This window comes from Panthera leo, chromosome F3 (genome assembly GCF_018350215.1).
Source record: "Panthera leo isolate Ple1 chromosome F3, P.leo_Ple1_pat1.1, whole genome shotgun sequence".
Taxonomy (NCBI): domain Eukaryota; kingdom Metazoa; phylum Chordata; class Mammalia; order Carnivora; family Felidae; genus Panthera; species Panthera leo.
The window spans coordinates 57,618,736-57,641,899 of NC_056696.1; the positions used below are offsets into that span (position 1 = coordinate 57,618,736).

At 43.4% G+C, this 23,164-nt stretch overlaps 1 long non-coding RNA gene across 1 annotated transcript; it reads left to right on the plus strand.

The window, feature by feature from the left end:
* Positions 1-16,843: 16,843 nt before the first annotated feature.
* On the plus strand, positions 16,844-19,509 carry LOC122212405. The gene is made up of 4 exons (XR_006199123.1): positions 16,844-16,956; positions 17,469-17,574; positions 17,942-18,226; positions 19,426-19,509. It is a non-coding gene; the product is annotated as an uncharacterized LOC122212405 (long non-coding RNA).
* The last annotated feature ends 3,655 nt before the right edge of the window (positions 19,510-23,164 follow it).

The window sequence follows — 23,164 nt, forward strand, 5'->3', positions numbered from 1 at the left end:
ACGGATAAAAGGAACCTGGATCCTTGCACTCTGGAGAGGCACAACCACCTCCAACTTGGGATGCTTGCTGATCTCTGCTGTGTTGTGAGAAAGAACCAAACGTCCTTCCCATGTAAGTCGCTGCATTTGAACTTCTTCGTTATAGCAGCCTACTTTGTACCCTGACTGAGTCACAGTCCCCATTTTGATGATACATGGTATGCTAGGTAGATGGTTCCCAATGGCCCCTGCCTCCTGCTATGCACACCTGTGTGCAATCCCCTTCTGTTGAAAGTGGGCTTGCTTAGCGACTCTCTTCTAACCAACAGAATATGGCAAAGATGATGGGATGTCACTTGCATGATTAAGTTCCAGAATGTTTTAACTTCCCTCTTGCTGGCAGATTCTGTCCTTTGCTGGCTTCAGTGATGCAAGCTGCCATGTTGGGGAGGCCCTCGAGGCATGAAACTGAAGGTGGCCGCTGGCCAACAGCCAGCAAGAAACTGAGACCCTCAGTCCAACAACCCGCAAGGACATCAATTTTGCCAAAAACCCTGAGAGCTTGAAAGAGATCCTTTCCTAGTCCAGCCTCCATATGACTGCATGCCAGCCGACACCTCGAAAGCAGTCTGTGAGAGACCCTGAAGGACTCCGGCAGGAGCAAAGCCGTGCCTGGATTCCTGACCCACAGAACCTCTGAGACAGTAACTGCGCATTGTTTTGAGTTTGGTGTTAATTTGTTATGCAGTCATAGTTAACTCATGCCACATAGACATAATTTTACTTTGGTCCAATGATAGGTCACAGACATAGTGTGTTGAGGTCAGAAAATTAATTTTAAAATATCGGACAAAAGAGGTGAGCTAGACGCTAATGTTGGCTGTCCTGGGGCATTTCGTTGTTTGGTGTGGTCACTGACCTCCAGGCCATGATCCTCTGCTTTGGAGGTCTGGAGACTTGATTTATTGGCAAGCCCACGGTTGTTTGGGCTCAGGGGAGTTTAATTGGCTGAACAAACTCCCAAGAGAGTTATATCCAGATCAGAATGTTAATTTGCTAATTTACCTTGAAGAATAAAACTGCCAAGTGGATCAGATAAATTACATCTTTATAAGCTGGAGTTTTTCAGTTTAATGCTTTCTTTTCTCCTTCTAACGTCTTCCCAGAAAAAAAATCTCAAACAAATGCACATACATTTTTATATGTATACGTAACAGATAGATTAGAGATAGAGCTAGAGATATACCTTACACATTTCCGCATTCAGACCAAACTTCTGTGAGTGCAAGCGTTGTTCTCCTGATATGTTGATGCCATTGATTAGGTCACAGCTTGCTTTCACAATCAGCCAAGACTTGGTTAGATTTCTCCATCTGGTAAACCTGCTGGAGTCTCGTAGACACCTGGAAGCCCAGGTGAGCAGGTATCTTCCCACCTGGCCCCATTCCCTGGAGCAAGACTCAGCTCCAAGGATGGACTTCTCATCCACATTCCTTTGGGGTCCTGGGACAAAGCTGCTGAGGGCTTACTGGACCATGGCAACTCATGCCATCCACCTGTGGCCCCCTCGATGCCTATGCCTGCACTAGCCTTCTATTTGCTCCCACCCACTGCTTACAGACAATGACTCCCTGGCCCACTGCATCGGGTTCCTCTTGTGCCCCACCTCTCATTCTTTCTGCCCACCTTTTACTGTAGCCACTGCTGGGACAACCAACTTCAGGCAGGTGGAAACCTGATGGCACGTTGCCTCAGCTGTACTTTGTTGTCTTTTGATTTCACCTGGGGCTTTTTGGAGGCCTTAGCGGAGGACACCTGCAGAAACCTGTTTGACACCCACACCAGAGCGGACTCCGCAAGAGGGAGGTCAGGCCCCACAAGGGCACCCTTGACTGATGGAGGAAGACGCCATAGGAAGCATTCTGAGGTTCGTTCTGCATGGCTTCTCGGAAGTTTCGAAGGCAAGATCAAGCCCTTCTCACCCACAGTGGTGACCACTCAGGAGCATCCCCTTACATTGGTTTTCCCTACTCTTTGCTTACCCTCCTCCCTCCCCACTCCCACTCCCTTGGATTGCTTCCCCAAATCCACTAACTGCATGCAAGCCCTTAAGTCTGGCTCTGCTTTCCGAGAACTCTGGCTAAGCTCATCCCAGAGGCTCATTTTATCTGGGCTATCTTTCTCTGATGCCATCATTTAGTGACTTCCCAGTCAGTGGTTCGTGAATGACCCTGACCTCTGGCTCTGCCCCTCCACTGCTACCGTTGCCATTGTCCCACACAATGAGAATGACCCATATACTGCCTGAGGATTACATATTGCTTTGATCTTCTCTAAATGGCCTCCATTCCACTTCAACATCCCCACTGGAAAGTGATATTACTCTCCACTGCTCCATTTCTGAACCCGTAAACATCAGTATTCCGTCCTTATATAGTTGACCCTTGAACAATGGCAAGGGTAGTTTGAGCTGCGTGGATATATATATATATATGTACATATATATTAAAATATATATAAATAAAATATATTAAATATATATTAAATATATGTAATATATTAAATATATATATTAAATATATATTAAAATATATACATGTATATGTATGTATATATATGTATACATACATATTTCTTACTAGAGTATGGTGCTGTAACTATGTTTTCTTTTCTTTATGATTCTCTTAACATTTTCTTTTTCCTAGCTTCCTGTATTGTAAGAATATGATATAAAAGTCATATAACACAAAATATGTCTTAATCGACTATTTATGTAATCAGTAAGGCTTTCCAGTCAACAGTAGGCTATTAGCAGTTAAGTTTTTTGGGAGTCAAAAGTTATAGGCAGATTTTGGGCTGCACAGAGAGGGTGGTGGTCAGCACCCCTGATCCCTGCGTTGTCCAACAGTCAACAGTACATTCACCTCTCCCTCTTTGTTCTGTTTCCTCTTCTTAACCCCATTCTCCAATCTTTGAGCCTCATTGAGGCCCCTAGTTCTTTGACCAGGCTATTTTCATTCCCTTTGAGTTTCACTCCTTTCCCTATCCATTCTAAAATCCATACCTCATTACTTCAGTAACTCTCCAAGAGGACTCTTGGCTTTTTGGCTCTTATATCTTTTGCTTTCTGAAATTTATTTTTTAATCATCCAAATCATGCAATGATTCCATTCATAATCAAGCAGCTGAGCTCTGCTGCCCCAAAGCAAACCATCAGACAGAATGGTGCCACTCTAGATATAGTGCCCAAATTCAGCCGGACATTACTCAGCGCCCAACCCTGTCCAGTTATGTGTCCTGCTTCCACGCGATCTTAACACACTGTGCATTTGACATCATTCAACACGTATCATCCACCGTAGAGTTGATGACCACCTATTGCACGACCCGTGTTGCATTAAGTGTTAGGGAGAGAATTTGAAGGACAAAGATGATCCACGCCCTTTATGATGTTTATATTGTACTCGAATCATTGTGCTGTACTTGGCTGTCTCCATTACTAGAGCGACCTGGTCTCATTTATATTTTTGCTCCAAAGTATATGGCACATAGTAGGGGCTCTATATATTTTTGCTGTGTAAATGAGCAAATGAATGACAAAGATAACAACTGTAAATAACTAAGCCTATCCACAGTATCCAAATTTTCCTATTCAGCACTCTAAGGCCAATCCGTTGTCACCGTGACTATAAGGTGCACGAGAAGTATTTATTGTCACTCTCCCTTCAGAAATCAAGTATTTAAAAACCTGTGCAGATGTTTATGATACACCATACCTGAGACAGTTCGTGTACCCTCATATAATTTGTGGGGCTTCCCCAACCATGTCTGCTAAGTTTGTATATTTTTGTCTCTAGCCCCGTGCCTTCCTGAGGGTCTTTTCTGGTTTGCTGCTCTCTATCTGCTCTAGACATCAAGTCCTGGGTTGGGATGGTGAGCACTGGAGTATCTAGGAACCATGTAAGTTACCATCCAGTTGGTAACTTCCCTGGGCAAATGGGCCAACAAATCAGGGGGGAGGCATAGCAAGAGGAGGGGCTTGAGACGGACTCTGCTCATTAACAGCAAACTCCCTTCCTTCAAACTCCAGCCTTCTATGTCCAAAATGCTTTTATTTCAGAGTCTTTTTACCTAATTACTACACTGGTGTGGTAATTGGGCACATGGCCCCAGAAAGCCTGGGTGAATAGCAGTAATCAGGCAATAGGGGGAAAGGGAAAAAAGGGCAAAGAGAAACAATTTCCCCTGATACGAACCATCACCTCCTCAGCGAGCCTCACCCGGCCACTCATCATGTTAACTCAATGCCTTCCAGCTCTGGGTTGTAATAACGCCCTTTACCTCTCTCCCTATCACAGGAATATATTGTTTTTCTTTGTACATTTCCTAGACTGTGGGCACTTTGGAAATACATTTTTTTACATTTATTTTGTTTTAATTAATTTTATTTACTTATTTTTGAGAGTGAGACAGACAGAGTGCAAGCAGGGCAGGGGCAGAGAGAGAGGGAGACACAGAATCCGAAGCAGGCTCCAGGCTCTGAGCCGTCAACAGAGTCAGACATGGGTCTCAAACCCACACACCGTGAGGTCACGACCTGAGGCGATGTCAGATGCTTAACCCACTGAGCCATCCAGGCACCCCTGAAAATACATTTTCTTAAGGGCTCCCAGGACATGGCTGTTACCAGTTATTCATCCCTCCTGTGTTATTTTTATCTCCAAATGCATAATAGTGAGATCCAGAAAAGAGATTTCAAACCCAATTTGTCATACACCAACATTTTGCTGTTATCTTGAAGGCTGGTCAAGAAATGCTCAGGAAAGGGGTGCCTGGGTGGCTCAGTCGGTTAAGCGTCCAACTTCGGTTCAGGTCATGATCTCTCAGCCTGTGAGTTCGAGCCCCGCGTCGGGCTCTGTGCTGACAGCTCAGAGCCTGGAGCCTGTTTCAGATTCTGTGTCTCCCTCTCTCTGACCCTCCCCCGTTCATGCTCTGTGTCTCTCTGTCTCAAAAATAAATAAACGTTAAAAAAAAAAAATTAAAAAAAAAAAAAAAGAAATGCTCGGGAACGTTGTTAAAGTAAAATTAATTTATTTTGTATCAATAAAATACATATATTTTGTGAAACGCTCCCTTTTTCCCGACAGGCATGTGATTAAGGTGAAGAACGTAAAGTTAAACCGTAATTGGATCGTGTTTCCCAACTTTAGAAAGTTGGTGTCACATGCCAAGGGGCACTTTTCAGATGCAAGCCTCTGACTCAGAAACTCTGGCTGCTCCAGGGAGCGAGGGACACAAAGTACAAGCATAGATTTCGGCTTAGATTTCAGCTGAACACACAGAAAAGGAAGGAAACCAAATTCACGGCAGAGGGTTACAAACCCGAGGGTGTGGGAACCAAACATGGAACTTTCCAGCCTCTTCCTGGCTATACCTGCCCTACCCCACTCACACCCCACGTCACGGCCAAAGTGAGCTCCTTCCCTGACACTCCTCGAGCTGCTCCTACCGCCTCGCCCCTGCACTGGCCGTCACCTCTGCTCAAAAGGCCTTCCCTCTTCCTTTCCCACACTTTCTCTATCGGTCCTGGATAAGTGAATGGATAAACAGGTTAAGTGATTTTTAGAGCCTTGTCCTATTTCACTCAGTACTTCCCTGCCCTCAGCACGTTATAGTCACATTGCTTAATTGCTCATCTCTCTCACTCGACTGACCGCAGACTCCTCAAAGTCAGGGACCATGTCCGTCTTGCTCACTGTCACAGCTCCAGCTCCCAGCCTCAAAGCTGGCTCGTGGTAGGAATGCAACTAATGCTTAGTGAATGAATGAACTTCCAGCCTCTCCCTCTACAGACGACTTCTCCTTCTAAACTAAACAATTTTCTCGCGTTTTTTCCTGGACCCTTCTGTCTAACTTGGATTTAGGGATGCTGGTTCCGGCCATTCACCCAACTGTAGAATTGCCCAAACCACTTGGACATCAAAACCCCCTGAAAATTAGAACAGACCGATAGAACGTTGACAGGAGGTCAGGAGATGCAGCGGGAACCTGGTTTTTATTTATACCCCCCAAAAATGACAGACAAAACAATTGCTATAATAAACGATTAAAATGCGGATCAACTTTGGTTTTTTTATCGTCTTTAACTTTATGTGACAGTGAAAAACATTTACACGTAATTCTACATGGGTTTCTTGGAAGGGTATTTTGTTTGCAGTGTAGGGTAGAGTTGGGCAGGTCTGGAATATCTGGAGCTCTGGATGAGGGTAGAGTGGAGGAACGAGGGAAAGCAGATGGGGAAATGGATACCAGCACACCCGACAGCTGGCGGACCAGGAGACCGCGTTGGGGAGTAATGTCCCAGGTGACATTTTGTAATGAAGTTATCTATGACATGAAGGACCTTTTCCTTGCTCTCCACCATGAAATCTTCTGTAAAATCTACCTTCCACATTAATCCCCCACGGAATGAATTCTCAATCATGGAAATCGGGAGAAGATTTGTCAGTAATGGCACATGACTGACATGGAAGACGCACTGGAGGCAGGGAACTTTCTGAGTGCCCACTGGAAGGGCCATCTCAGCAGTGGCACACCTGAAGGGGACCCAAATCTGGCTCCAGGAGCCTTAGACTAATAGCGATTACTACTGAAGGGTATCTCGAGGAAGAAGCAAAAGAGAGAATTATACCACAAAGCACAGATGAAAACCAGGAAGTTTTTGCCCATTCCTCTCCATACGAAAGCTAAATTATTCACAGACACTGTTCCCAGCTCTCTTCTCTTTAAAAATTTTTGATGAAAAATTAAAAATAGAACTACCCTATGACCCAGCAATAGCACTGCTAGGAATTTACCCAAGGGATACAGGAGTGCTGATGCAAAGGGGCACAGGTACCCCAATGTTTCTAGCAGCACTTTCAACAATAGCCAAATTATGGAAAGAGCCTAAATGTCAATCAAATGAGGAATGGATAAAGAAGATGTGGTTTGTATATACAATGGACTACTACTTGGCAATGAGAAAGAATGAAATCTAGCTATTTGCAGCAATGTGGACGGAACTGGAGGGTATTATGCTAAGTGAAATAAGTCAGGCAGAGAAAGACAGATACCATATGTTTTCACTCATATGTGGATCTTGAGAAACGTAACAGAAGACCATGGGGGAGGGGAAGGGGAAAAAAAAGTTACAGAGAGGGAGGGAGGCAAACCATAAGAGACTCTTAAATACAGAGAACAAACTGAGGGTTGATGGAGGGGGCGGGGCACAAAGAAGAAGGGAAAATGGGTGACCGGCATTGAGGAGGGCACTTGTTGAGATGAGCACTGGGTGTTGTATGGAAACTAATTTGACAATAAGTTATATTAAAAAAAAGAATTTGTCAATTTTGACAAAGTCTAATTTATAAAATATATATATATATATATATATATATATATATTTTTTTTTTTTTTTTTTTTTTTTTTTTTTTTTTTTGGTTATTGCTTTGGGTTTTTCTTGTGGGGCTTGAACTCATGACCCCGAGATCAAGAATCACATGTTCTACTGACTGACCCACCCAGGCACCTCTTATATACTAAGAAATCTTTACCTGCTCCCAAATAATGAAGATTTTCTTGTATTTTTTCTTCTAAAATCTTTAGTTTTTCCTTGAATATTTAACTCAGTGCTCTATCTCTCGTGTTCCTTTGTGTGGTGTGTCAGATAGGAATCAAAGTTCACCTTTGCTTTGTTCACTCTGTTGGGTCAGTATCGGTTGTTCAAAAATACTCCCCCCACCCTAAATATGTACCACATCTTTGTTGAAAATAAATCAACTAAGAGTGGGATGTAAAAATAAACAAATAAATAAAAATTAAAAAATAATAAAAAATCCTGATGGCTTCTGTCTCTACGTTTCTGTGTCATTCTTTTCTTTGTCACCTTTTTCTCACTGACTTTCCATAACGTCTTCCATCTTTTTATTCCGTCAGCACAACAAACATACAAGGCGGTAAACGTAAAACGAGGAATATTCTTTAGAAAGTTATGGTGAGGGAAAGAATATTTAAAGTTTGATGTTTTTGTTCCTTTCATAAAATTTTCACCACAGAAATCGGGAAAATGGAAGAGTTACAAAGAAAAGATTAAAAAATCTTATTTTCGGGGTGCCTGGGTGGCACAGTTGGTTAAGCAGCTGACTTCAGCTCAGGTCATGATCTCACAGTCCGTGGGTTTGAGCCCCGTGTCGGGCTCTGTGCTGACAGCTCAGAGCCTGGAGCCTGTTTCATATTCTGTGTCTCCCTTTCTCTCTCTCTGTTCCTCCCCTGCTTGTGCTCTCTCTGTCTCTCAAAAATAAATACATGTTAAAAAAAATTTTTTTGATCTTGTTTTCATGTTTGTATAAAATGTGACCAAAAAATACAAACATTTTAAATGAAAACGGTGTTTTTGTGTCTTTTTTCCACAGATTGCCTTACCTGTAGGAATGATATTATTGAATCAAAATCCAAATGTGAGGCATCACATTAAAATCTGTGTTTTCCTTTCATTGCAAAAATCCCCTGTTGTACGCATGTATCGAAGGGAAAGGAAAAACCCAAATCGCATGCTTTGCAAAATCTTGGTACTTCTGACTTAGATTATTCCAGTACGATTCATTGTTTTGCTTTGGACACCTTGATTCCAGGCATTTTTAGAAAGCAAAGGTGTAACCTTCATTTTGATGTGTTATAACTTCGATGATTTGATTGTGGCACCGTTGAGAATCTCAAGACTCCTTTTGTTCGCAAACATCCCTGTAGCCACAGATCTTGGAGAATGAGTTTGCGTAGTATAAATATTTAATATATAAGGAACATTAAATATTAACTTATGTTGAAATTGTGAGACAAGATATATAGCGTATAGCAGCTGTCATTGAAGAAATGACATGGGTCATGTCAAACTGAGCTCAGCGCTGTTTATGCCTGAATATAGAGGCTGAACATTCTTAAATCAAGCATTAATCTTTCAAGGAAAGTCTTCTTAAGTATGGCAGGTTATAACATAATCTTTGCGGTCATTATATAAAAGCATATCTTGCATTTCTCTTTCTCAGAACATCTAGATGAAACGCAATCACTAACACTGGTTCAATTTACTTTGCTGCCTGGAGGATCAGTTAATGTCTTGAGACACAATAGTGTTTCAGGGAACTTGATTTGGGAAATGCTTTGATGTCAGGACGACTCTACTACGGACCTCAATGATCTCTACTTCCTGGTATTCATGGTCTGTGTAATCCCGTCCCCTTGAGTTGTGGGTAGGACTTGTGACTTATTTCCAGCCAACAGAGAACAGCAGAAGTGATGAGACGTCACTTCTGTGATTAGTTACACAAGATAGTGACTTCCGTCTTCTAGCAAATTCTCCTTTGCTGGCTTTAATAAAGAAAGCTGCCATGTTGAAGAGTCCCAAATGGCAGTGCGTGGGGAGAGTGGCCTTGATCCAAGTTAAGAAGGAGCTAAATCCTGTCAAAAACCATGTGCACTTGGAAACTGAGCTTCTCCCAGTTGAGCCTTTCTACTGGACCTCAGCTCTGGCTGACAGTAATGAATCTCAGTATGAGAGATTTGGACCCAGGCAAGCTGTACCTGAATTCTCAGTCCATAGTACCATGAGATGATAGATGTGTGTTTGATCTAGTTTAAGTTTAATATGATAGATGTAGTTTAAGCCACTAACGTTGTGATTATTTATTACATAGTAATAGATAACAGATACACTGCCCTGGCTTGAGTTCTAAAGTTAGAATTTAAATATTAATGCTGAGAACTTTTCAGGTTTTTAAAAATTTTTTTAATTAATTAATTTATTTTGAGAAAGAGAGAGAGCAAGCTGGGGAGGGGCAGAGAGAGAGGGAGGGAGAGAGAGAATCCCAAGCAGGCTCTGCACTGTCAGCACAGAGCCCAGTGCAGGGCTCAGGCTCATGAACTGTGAGATCATGACCTGCGCCGAAACCAAGAGTCAGATGCTCAACTGACTGAGCCACCCAGGCTCCCCTAGAACTTTTCAGTTTTTATGAAGGATATTCATGAATCCAGGGCCTTCCAAGTAAAATCTGAATCATAGGCAAGATATTATCCTTCCCTTTTTCTCTCTGAGCAAATGCTGGTTCTTCTGGATGACATAAATTGATAAGCTATGGATATTAAATGATCCTGCCTTAAGTTGACCATTTTAAAGTGAATTAATGAAATCCCAATGCTCAGAGATTGACCATAGGAGAATGCCCAGGTGTGCTCTGGGCTTTAAAAGGAGCTAGAAATTTTGTTTCCCTTGTACTTCCCGAGTCCCTTTTCAAGCAGCTCCCACTGAAACAGCCTTGCTGTTTTCTCCAGTGTCCACTTAGGCAGCTTCAGATACAGACAAAGACAACAAAGGCTGATGTTTATCAGGAATACACAAGTGGGGGTGCGTGGGTGGCTCAGCTGGTTAAATGTCCAACTTTGGCTCAGGTCATGATCTCGTGGTTTGTGGTTCGAGCCCCTCATCGGGCTCTGGGCAGACAGCTAAGAGCCTAGAGCCTGCTTCTGTTTCTCTGTCTCCCTCTCTCTCTCTCTGCCCCTTTCCCACTCGCACTCGCTCTCTCGCTCTCTCTCTCTCTCTCAAAAATAAACATTGAAATATTTTAGGAGTCAATATTAAAAAGTACAAGTCCATAGCATGTTCTGGACTCTTGTGTGTAGGGGTGGGATGGGAAAAACTTCAAAATATGAAAGATAAAGCCACTGACAGATTTTATTTTCTTGGCTTGACTCCTGGCTGATTATCACCTTCCCTGACTGGATCAAAGGCTTCACCGAAATGGGAAGGCCATTTTCATTAAAGCGTGGAGCATGCTTTCTTTCAAGGCATTTGTACTCTTTGCCTATAAAGAGTACTGAGTACCATTATCTTGTATGGCATCATAGGAACACACAGGGAACATTTGCCCTAATGATAGTCCATTAAGGTAGAGCATCACAGAGCAGGCAGGCACTCTCCATACTCACATGGGCTATCACCAAGGCAACTGGAATATTTGAAATTCTATCTATGTTGGTTGTACCCATGAGTTCTTGACTTCGAACTCTTTTCAGGACTGTCCGTGGTATCCCGACATAACTAGGTTTCTCCCCAAAGACTTCTTCCCTGTTTCTCCTAAGCATAAAAACTCTTACTGGTTGCCAATAATATAAATTAAAATTTCTTATTTTAGAATAAAATCTCGGGGTGCCTGGGTGGCTCGGTTAAGCTCCCAACTTTTGCTCAGGTTATGATCTCGAGGTTTGTGAGTTCAAGCCCCATGTCGGGCTCTGTGCTGACAGCCCAGAGCCTGGAACCTGCCTCAGATCCTGTGTCTCCCTCTCTCTCTTCCCTTCCCCTGCTCACACCCTGTCTCTCTCTCTCTCTCAAAAATAAATAAACATTAAAAAAATGTTTAATAACCTGTCAGAGCGTTTAACATTAACAACTCGGGCAACAACAGATGTTGGCGGGGATGCGGAGAAAGAGGACCTCTTTTGCCCTGCTGGTGGGAATGCAAACTGGTGCAGCAACTCCGGAAAACAGTGTGGAGGTTCCTCAAAAAATTAAAAATAGAACTACCCTACGACCCAGCAATTGCACTACTAGGCATTTATCCAAGGGATACAGGTGTGCTGTTTCAAAGGGGCACATGCACCCCAACGTTTATAGCAGCACTATCAACAATAGCCAAAGTATGGAAAGAGCCCAAATGTCCATCAACGGGTGAATAGATAAAGAAGATGTGGTATATATATACAATGGAGTATTACTCGGCAATCAAAAAGAATGAAATCTTGCCATTTGCAACTGCGTGGTTGGAACTGGAGGGTATTATGCTAAGTGAAATTAGTCAGAGAAAGACAAATATCATATGACTTCACTCATATGAGGACTTTAAGATACAAAACAGATGAACACAAGGGAAGGGAAACAAAAATAATATAAAAACAGGGAGGGGGACAAAAGAGACTCATAAATATGGAGAACAAACTGAGGGTTACTGAAGGGGTCGTGGGAGGGGGGATGGGCTAAATGGGGAAGGGGCACTAAGGAATCTACTCCTGAAATCCTTGTTGCACTACATGCTAACTCACTTGGATGTAAATTTAAAAAGATAAATTTCTTTAAAAAGCAAAAAAAAATTTTTTTTGTTAATAAAAAATTTAAAAAAGAATAAAATCTCAATCCTTCTCCCTGGCACTCTCTCTCTCTCTCTCTCCCTCTCTCTCTCTCTTGATTTGGCATATGGAGGTGGGGGAAAAGGGAGGGGGGCTTGTTTCTTGAGTTCTTCACCCCAAGCACCACCACTGTATTAGAACACTTAATATGGACACAAAAACTCAAGTAATAATGATGATAGACATCATAAGTGACAAAGAGGAGATACTGACAGACCCCCCCCCGTCACAAAATGATATACATCTGTATGTCTACAGCCCGCCTCCTTGATACATAGGGTGTTGATAAATATTGGTGGGCTTCCTCTACCTCCTAAGGTGATGAACAGCTCATTGGGAAAGAAAGCCAGAATTTGTGGCAGAGGCTGGATAAAGAGTCCGTCTTCCCTGTTGACTCGTATCGTTGTCTTTTAAAAGTGACACTTTGAACAACTTTCTCACCTTATGATCTGGTTCCCAATTCATCTCTTGATGGGAGAAGAGAAAATTGATGCCACAGGCTGGTGAGGCCATACCTTGGGGACGTTTGGAGTCTTTTGATGCCCTGAGAGCTCATCATTCTCACAAGACTGCCTCTGTTACTGGCTAACATCTGCAACATAAAGCAATTTTATCTTGCCGCACTATGATATAAAATGTGGTTCCATATGATCATAAAATTGGTTTAAATGCAATTATTTCAAGACTAGTTAATGGACATTTATTATTTAACGGTGCCTTTAAGGTCATTTGCAGCCAGGAAGGAAAAGCCACCTGCTCTATTCTCTCTGCTTCACTAAGACACATACGTTCATTATTGAACATACTCACTAATGACTTTGGCTTATTTGTTAATTCAGGATTCTTATTTCTTGATAAAACAGGGGTGCAGTTATTTGGTTACCTTAATTGGTAGCAAAGAGTCTTTTCAAGAGAAAGACTTCACTCTTATTACCGCCCAGTTCCTGAAAGGTGGCAAGCTGCTATTTAGAGGTGTTCCCAGATTTCTCCCCACATGAATTCATCTTGCAAGGTAGCCTCCTCAAGGTTATTATCGTGCTCAGGCAGAGGCTGCTATTATAGAAAGCCGGGGAGCTTTCTCCTAGTCACTGGTGACCTCTAAGACGTCTTCACCAATTATTGTTTCGATTCCAGTCTGTCGAAAGCCACTGCCGGTAAAATCTATAATAGTTGTTTCTGTGTCTCCTCCCTGTGATCCTTCATCCCAGGATAGCAGCTGGACTCATCTTCAAATCGACAGCAGTTCAGCCCCCCCCCCCAGGTGTCATGAAGTCCCCCGGAATGTTTACAACATCAGCCTTCAGATGGCCGCCCAGTCCAGGGCAGGCCTGTTTTCTCAAATGTAGGCTGGGCAGGGGACCAGGGCTTTGTGCAGGAGGGAGGAGGGACAGCGGCATCTCATGAAATCCCATTTGGGGTTTTGGGAGGCGGCCGGGCTCTCAGAGTTTAATTAGGCTGCCTTCGTTGTCAGTCTTCATTTTGACACGGCGAAGGGACCCTGAAATCTTTCTGCCGCCCGTAGCAGTGGGACAGGCTCACCGGGACCTCATCCAGAGCACAGACCATTAGAACAAGGATGTGGACTCCAACTCCCTCTCCCCTCACACCCTTCCCCCGAAGAAACAGAGACACAAGTGATGCCACGTGGGTCTGTCTGCAGCGGAGCACCGGGCCCTGGGATGTGGGACCGGTCTCTCTGTGGCTGCCAGCCCCAGAGAGGAAACAGGCGAGCCAGCCAGCCCCTCTCTGACCCAGGGAATACGCGCTATTATAGAGCCTTGCCTGGAGCCCTGAGAGCAAAGAGGAAGGCATTTCAACGTGACTGTGTAGCAGGTCGTTGAATGCCTTTTAGAGGAGCTCCTTTTGAGGGATGAGTTAGAATCAGCTGGTGCGATGGTAGCGCCCGAGGGGGGAGAAACTTGAGCTCTGCACCCAGCAAGGTCACTGATCTGACCTCACACTAAAATCTCTCTTTAAAAAAATACATGGCAGGAAAGCCTTATGCAAGGACACATGGAATGGCAAGGCCATCTTCCCCTCTCAAACCTTTCTGACCTTGGACCCCTTAAGCAGACAAGAAGACTCGGAGAGGAATCGTTCACTAGCGCTTGTCAACAGCAGCGGACCCTGGGAATCTGGTGATGTTTGTTTTTGTATTTGACATGACAGGTGAGAACAAGAGCTCCCTGCGGTCTTCCACCCCCCGAAAATCATAGGGGTTTGCAAACTGGGCATTTCTCTGATTGTACTGGGCTTTCGCACAGGCTGGAAACCCGTGAGCCCGCTTCGGCCACTAGCTGTCTACAGCAAGGTCAAGGTCCTTCTCTCAGACATATAGGCTCTATGTTGTTATAGTTTACTTATTAATTCATTATTAGTGTATTACCATGTACCTTTTCAGCACCATGCACTACACTAGAAACAACAATACAAAGATGACAGGGTCACAATCCCTAAGACCCATAGACCCATATAGTTCAGCAAGAGAAACTAACAAGAAAATTAGTGATGACAAGGACAGTGACAAAAGAACATAGCAAATGGACATGGATGAGGCCGGCTAGGTGGGAGACGTCAGAGAGGGATTCCTGGAGAAGACCATCCTCGAGCAGAGATTTTGAAGGAGAAAGAGAAATTAGACGCACAGACTCGTGTGTAAGGGTGTTAAGTGTGGGTGGAAGAGATATGATTAAAACACTCTTCTGAACATACTGATTTCATCCTGCCATTTCTTCAGATATTTTGAATATAATTCTAACTATTTAGTACTTAAAAAATAATCCAGGGGTGCCTGGGTGACTCAGTCGGTTGAGCATCTGATTCTTGATATGGGCTCAGGTCATGATCCCAGGGTCATGGGATCAAGCCCCATGTCGGGCGCCCTGTGCTGAGTGTGGAACCTGCTTGAGATCCTCTTTCCCTCTCCCTCTGCCCCTGTCCTGTGCACTCTCTCTCTCTCCCTCTCTCCATATATATATATATATATATATATATATATGTATATATATCCCAGAAGGATATTTATCTTTCTCTGTTTTATTTATTTTATTTTTTTAACAATTAAAAAATGTGTTTAATATTTATTTTTTAGAAAGAGAGAGTGCCAGCAGGGGAGGGGCAGACACAGAATCTGAAGCAGGCTCCAGGTTCTGAGCTGTCAGCACAGAGCCCGATGTGAGGATTGAACCCACAGACCATGAGATCATAACCTGAGCCAAAGTCAGTCGCCTAACCGACTGAGCCACCCAGGCACCCCTCTTTCTCTCAGTTTTAAAGTTAAATACTGGGGCGCCTGGGTGGCTCAGTCGGTTAAGCGTGTCTCCCTCTCTCTCTGACCCTCCCTCGTTCATGCTCTGTCTCTCTCTGTCTCAAAAATGAATAAAAACGTTAAAAAAAATTTTTTAAGTTAAATACTAAAAGGGTCACCTGGGTGGCCCAGTCAGTTAAGCATCCAACTTCAGCTTAGGTCATGATCTCACAGCTCACCTGAGCTGTGTTCAAGCCCCATGTCCAGCTCTGTGCTGATAGCTCAGAGCCTGGAGCTTGCTTTGGATTCTGTCTCCCTCTCTCTCTGCACCTCCCTCACTCACATTCTTTCTCTCCCAAAAAATAAATAAACTTTGAAAATTAAAAAAAATTTTTTTTAAATGAAGTTAAATACTAATGAAACTTGGTTTCCTTATGCAGTAACATTTAGGATAATTTTATGGTTGGAGAAGATACTAGAGAGTGTTTACTCACCGTCCTCCCCGGTGCCCAAATTTCCTATGCAACATCCTTGAGAAAGGAACTTTCCAGGCATTCTCACATATTTTACTGCTAATAAAGTAAAACTATAGAAAGAGTGTGGTAGACTTGAACTTCGTCTTTATATCCAAAAGAACATGAAGCATTAAGGGTCAAGAACACGGGCTCTGGAACCAGACTGTCCGCTTTCAAACGCTGACACTATGACTTTCTAGATGTTGCCCTTGAGCAAATTACTTAGCCTCTATTATTCCATGTCGCCACCTCTAAGATAGAGTAATAGCATATCCACCGCATGGGATGATCTTTGAAGTATATTTAATGCAGTACGTGGTACAGATTAAAACACTCTTCTATACACACAATATCCATTTATCATCTAGCTATCATCGGTCTACCTATCTTACATAAACCCCACCCCATATCCCATCTTAAATAGGCAGCTGGACCACTACAGTTCCTCTCCTTATACTTACGTTCACGTCGTTCTCACTGAAATCGTGAGGAAACCTTTGGGGAAAGCACAAAAATAAATTTCATTAAGAAAAAAGATACGGCTATTTGCATGTTTTCATAACAGTTTATGCTAGGGGAAACGAATATCTTTTGGGAGGCGTATTGTAAAACTGGGAACCCGAACTCTATAAGGAAATTGCAGAGTAGATGTACAAGGGGGCTCTGTTCTGCCCTTTTTGTGTCCCAGTCCGTGTCCTTTTCAAGGACTAAGTGACCCAGGATACACATGTCACTAACAAGCTGTGTGGCAGCAGTGAGATGTAGGGACAGGCTGATGAGGACATAATAATAGTCTTGTCACTCCCTAGTGCCCACATAAAAACCTGCTCACATTCTGGCTGACCTTTATCATATCAGACTTTTCTTCTCTCCACTCCCAACACAGATATAAGGGCGGATTAATATTTATGTCAACCAAACTGCAATTTGATTAGCACCGTGCTAGGATCTGGAAAGGACATAAAAGTCTCAGATGAAATAACATAATCACAACACAAGCGAGTACGTGATTCATTCCTATTGTGTTGGCTTAACAGTTATGCTGTGGTCATTGGGGAAAGAGAAATCGTAATGTGAGTTATAATGGCCAGAGGAGATTTCAGGAAGAAGTTGGGTATTTAAGATTTAAAGAAAATGAGGGGTGCCTGAGTGGCTCAGTCAGTTAAGCATCCTCCCCTGCTCACACTCTGTCTCTCTCTCTCAAAAATAAATAAACATTAAAAAATATTTATTTATTTATTTATTTAATGTTTATTTGTGAGAGAGAGAGAGAGACAAAGTGTGAGTCGGGGAGGGGCGGAGAGAGACAGAGGGGGACACAGAATCCGAAGCAGGCTCCAGGCTCTGAGCTGTCAGCACAGAGCCCGATGTGGGGCTCGAACTCACAAACTGTGAGATTATGACTTGGGCCGAAGTTGGATGCTCAACCGACGGAGCCACCCAGGCGCCCCTAAAACATATTTTTTTTTTTAAAAAAAGAAAGACAAATATTGTATGATCTTCTTTACGTGTAGGACCTAAAACAAAACTAAACGGAACAAAAAAACTAAAACCCAAGAACCAAGCCACGAAAACCAGGCTCATAGATGCGGAGAACAGCAAAGTGGGCGGAGTCAAAAGGTACAAACCTCCAGTTATAAAATAAGTAAGTCATGGGGATGTCGAGTACAGCATGGTGACTGTGGTTAATAATACTGCACTGCATCTCTGAAAGCTGCCAGAGAGTAAATCTTCCGAGTTCTCATCAACAGGAGAAAAAAGTTCGTAACTATGTGTGATGAATGTTAAGTAGACTTACGGTGGTGGTCATTTCCCAATAGATACAAAAACAAATGATGACGTTGTATACCTGAAGCCATTATAAGGTTATATGCCAATTATACCGCAACAAAAATAAAGCCAAAGTAAATTCAACTAAAGGGAGACTGTGCTTATGTGTATTTTCTAAAGCCTTTTGCTTACATTCTTCTCTTGTAATCCACACTAGGAGTCCGGTAAGCAGACAAATATTCCTAGATCATTCCCCAAAGAAGAAACCAAGCCTCGAACGGAGAAGTGGTTGCCTAGCAGCATGCATTTTGTGACAACCTGATGTGGAGACCTGATGTGGGTCCTCCAGGCCCGAACCCCGGCCTCCTTTCTTCTGTTTGTGGGTCTCCTGCGTGTGCAGCCTGAACGTCTACACAGGGATCACTGGTTTCCATATGCCCATCTCTTGTTCTGTTCCATTTTACCCTTCCTAAAGACCAGTCAGCTCTCCGACTATGAGAACGTAAGTGCTCCTGAGACACGGAGGTGAGCGATGAGGACAGAAAAATTGTGAATAACTGTTGTGAGTTGATTTGCGATAAATGTGAAACAAAATCAGGTCTGGCCCTACAGGCGGGATCCAGGCCAAACGACATTAGGTAGCTTGTTTGATGTTTTTATATGGATGAAATCAGTTTAGAATTAAAACCAAGGGCAAACTAGAATTAGGAAAGGAATAATGAAAAGATACATATGGCTTAGAGCCTGGAGGCTATGTGTCTGTGTGTGAGGGACGGGTAATGGGGGAGGGGAGGACACCGCCGGGCAGAAATGGCGCAAAGCTGCCCCAGATGATGGCTGGGAGAGAACTCGCGGGCTAATTATACTGTTGAAGGCATTGAATTGGGTTTTTCTTGGACTGGGCGGGGGTCAGATTGCTTAAGCAACTGAAATGACAGCTAGAAATGACACTGTGTGGAGCACCTGGGTGGTTCAGCATTGGACTTTGGGTCATGACAGTCATGGTCTCACGGTTCGTGAGTTCAAGCCCCGCATCTGGCCCCTGACCAGGGATTCTCTCTCTCTCCCTCTCTCTCTGCCCCTTCCATGCTCTCTCTTCTCTCTCTCTTTCTCAAAATAAGTAAATCAACTGAAAAAAAAAAAAAAAAAGAAATGATACTGTGTCCTCAGTCAGTGCACACTTAAAGAAACCCCATGCAGAAACCCTCCTAGACTTGCAGTTAAAATGTGTGGAAGTTTGAGAAAATGCCAGACTTGGTGCACTGAGGAAATGGTGGGCAGGGTGGGCCAACCTTCAGAAGATTTAGGACACTTCTGGTCCTCTTTGTCAATTGGACAAAAAGAAATAAATTCCCCAAAATGGGAATAGGAGTGCCCTTCCTGGAGGCAGGACATCGGCGCAGTCACCCAGTGCCCTGTGTCCTAAGGGCCCTGCTCGTGGTTTCTCGCTCTGCTTTCACCATCCTGAAATTATGTATAATTTTCAACAGGGGGTCTTGCTCCGGGGACCACAGTTAGTGTAGCTAGTCCCTGTTGCACAGTTCTGAGGATTAAGTGAATTAATACACACAGAATGCATAACATAACTCTAAGCATCATTGTTGTCTCTTGATAATGTTATTTATTATTTCTTCTCCTTCTTCGTCTCATCTTTGATGGTGTCACCCTCTTCCTCCTCCTTCTATTCCTTCTTCTCACTAGTGCCTGCGTTCCAGAAACACCGGGAGAGGAGGCAATGACCTCAGTCCATGCAAGCCTCACTAACCTCATAACCATCTGCCTAAGGCAGGTGAGTAATTCGTGAAAGACAAGGAGCGTCCTAAATGCCAGCATTGGTTTTAATGACCATGTATCCATCTTAGAAGACTAAATGTGGGCCATCTCTATTAAGCAACCACGACAGCAATAGCAACAAAAACAACCAGCAATCAGGAAGTGAACCTCACACACTAAGCCTTGTACTAGGATCACATACACACACACGCACACACACGTGCACACACACACACACACCTCAAAGCCAACGGCACCTGTAAAGAAAAATGGAAATATAGCATAGAACACACCTATTGGAATCATGAGGAAATAACGAAGTGGGTCAGAGGGACACGGGCTTAATTAGAAAAAAAAGGCTTTCTGGGGGGAGCAAAGCTTTAAGCTGCATTTTCAAAGACAAGAGGATCAACATAAGTGAAGAGGAGGGAATCAGGCAGCCTCTGAGGAGAATGTCATGACAGAAGCACGGAGGCCAGAACGAGCACTCCGTGCACAGGAGACAACAAGCAGGTCTGCTTGACAGCAACAAGGTTTTAAGCAATCCAAAAGCATCATTCCCGTGCAAAAATATTTAAGGACTCAACTACGTGTGCTTATATGTGAAAGTGGTCTGTGCCCGAATAGAACCGTGAGCCTCTACTGAGACAGCTTTAAAATAATGCTGGGAACTGCGGCTTGCTCTTTCCAGTTCCTTAATAGTTTTCTCCCAAAGGGACTGTTCAATTCTCCTTGTCTTGGGGCTGCTCTGAATTCTAGCAGCCCTCACTCCCTTGGGTCTACAGACCCAAAAAAAGAAAAGTCACAAACTTTCTATTTCCCTGAGTGCGGAATAGAATTTTAATTTATAGTTGAAATGTATTATCGGGTGTTTTCTGACATTCTTTCCCAAAATAATACCACAACTATTTGCTTTTCTTAAAATTTATTTATTTTGAGAAAGAGAGAAAAAGAGAGAGAGAGAGAGAGAGAGAGAGAGAATGCAAGTAGGGGAGGGTCAGAGAGGGAGGGAGAGAGCAATAATCCCAAGCAGGCTCTGCACGGTCAACGCAGAGCCCCATGTGGGACTCGAACTCACAAACCGTGAGATCTTGACCTGTGCTGAAGTCCGACGCTGAGCCTACTGAGCCACCCAGGCACCCCAATACCACAGCTCTTCGTACTGAAAACATATTTTGCAGTCCGACATGTGGAAACTCATTTTGGTGAGATACTTTAATGCTTTACTGAAGAAATAGGTTTGCTTTGCTTCCTGTTATTTTTATAGCCCACTTATTTGTGATGGCGAGAGCTTTAAACAATAAACAATAAATGAATACAACTCCTCCCGCCCCCCGGATCTTCTCTGGGGAGGATGTGGGGGATCTGGACGTTAACCCACACCAGGAGGAGGGGCTGATTGGAACCCTGGGGCCGATTCCCGGTTTCAACATGTCTGGGTTATGGTTATTCTCTGTGCCTCCGTTTCTTTACCTATTAAGCGGAGATTGTCATTTTCATTTCCTAGTAAATGCTTATAAAACATGTTCAAAGTCCTTGTGAAATACAAATATAAATAAATATATTTATTTAAATACAAGCATGAGAGTAATCCCTCCTAGTTACGGTAGAAATACAAAACCTCTGTGATGTTACAAGAAAAGTCCTCAGAATAGGGCACTGATCATTCCCCTCGGCCCTCTCACATGGCAACCCAAATGTCACTGACAATTGTATTCATTTATATGTGGCCCAGTTCTGAGGGAGGGGCCTTAGTTCTGGTCTTTGAATTACCCTCCTACGCTTCCTAACATGTGTATGTTGGCAGGTTTCCTTCCCCAAAATTTCAGATGTCAAAAACTGACACTTTTCTAAAATAAAGCAAAAGTGAACGTATTGACAAATTAAAAATTTTAACTGTAGGCGTACAAAAGGTTAAATGTATTCTTAGATTCCATGGACATAAAATCACTCTGTCAAATTCTGCGTGTTCCTGCACACTGTCAGCACATCAGCGAAGGACAAAAACCAGTTTGGGTTCGGTAGAAGTGTGCCAAAGGACCACACTTGGGGCAGCACTACCAGAAAGCACTTGCCTCAAGCTTTCCTTCCATCATTCCTTCCTGTGCCCACCCAAAAACTATTCTTGACATCGACAGCACGACCCCACATGGAGGCATCTGCAGCTAATGTTGGAGTTTTAGGGACCGCATCTTCCCAGACTTTTTCTCCATTTCAAGTCCCAAGGTGCATCTGACCAGTTCCTCAATCACCGGGAACGGGCATAGCTTTCCTGTGCAGAAAGCGAATTAGGCGCGCCTGGGTGGCTCAGTGGTTAAGCGTCGGGCTCTCGATTTGGGCTCAGGTCTCACGTTTGTGGCATTGATCCCCAAGTCAGGCTCTGGGCTGACCGCATGGAGCGTGCTTGGGATTCTTTCTCTCACTCTCTCTCTCTCTCTGCTCCTCCCTGGCTTGTATTCTCTCTCAAAATAAGTAAATAAACATTTAAAAAAAAAAGCAAAATATTCTAGTCTTGCCCAAACAGCTCCAAAGTCTCCCACCGATCCCGGGCTATCGCAGAGACTCCCGAGATGTGACGTGGTTATGCTTAGTCAGTCAAGAACACCCAAGAAAGATGCTAGATCCCAGGTCTTGTCCCAGTTCTTGTCTGCATGTCCCAGTTCTTGATCCAGAGCCAGTGGGGCCCAACTGAGTGAGGGACTGTAGAGGTCCTTTCTTCTCCTCACCCTTTGGTTTTGTTTGTTTGCTTTTGTTTTTGTTTTTGGTGACCTCTGCACCATGGTAATGACCACTGCCTCCTCAAAAAAAATGTTTCCAGTCGGCCATCCTTATTCCTTGGCAACATTTTTGCTCTAATAACTGCATTCCTGTGATATCAGATAACTAGAAAATAAAGAACAGCCAATGGGTATCAATCTTTATGACTTTAAGACCTAAAGGAAATAAATCGCTGAAACTTCAAGCTCAGCCCTGATGATGTAATGATGGGAGGCTGCAAGGAGTGACAATTAAAGATTGTTTATCTGCGGTCCGAGGAAGATGGAGATCCAGAGACTCCCTGAAAAGCTATGAGAAGCTATGCATATACATGAATTTTCCTGTAAAATGGGGCCTTTGTTTCCATCAGATTTTCAAGAGTTGCGTAAAGAAAGGTTTAAAACCTCTAATTTAAGCAATCCTAAGTGGAAGAGTAGATCTTTTTTTACTTCAGTTTTTACAGTGTTAGATTCAAGCCTTAGTTAACATTCCCTCTTCATCTAGACACTATGTTTTACAAATTACGAGTCATGATCTATACGATGAATCACAATGGGCATTAAAGAATAAATTGGAAGAGAATGAAATAATCACCAGGGCCTCACCTGTAGTAAGGTAGATACTATTTTATGATACTTTTGTCGTGTATGTATACCAGGTCTTGCTATGAAATATATTTCTTTCTTCTTTTATTGAAAATGTTTTTAAATGTTTATTTTGAGGGAGAGAGAGACAGCACACAAGCAGGGGAGGGTCAGAGAGAGAGAGAGGGAGACACAGAATCTGAAGCAGGCTCCAAGCTCTGAGCTGTCAGCACAGAGCCTGACGCGACTCAAACCCATGAACTGTGAGATCACAACCTGAGCCAAAGTTGGATGCTTAACCGACTGAGCCACCCAGGTGCCCTGAA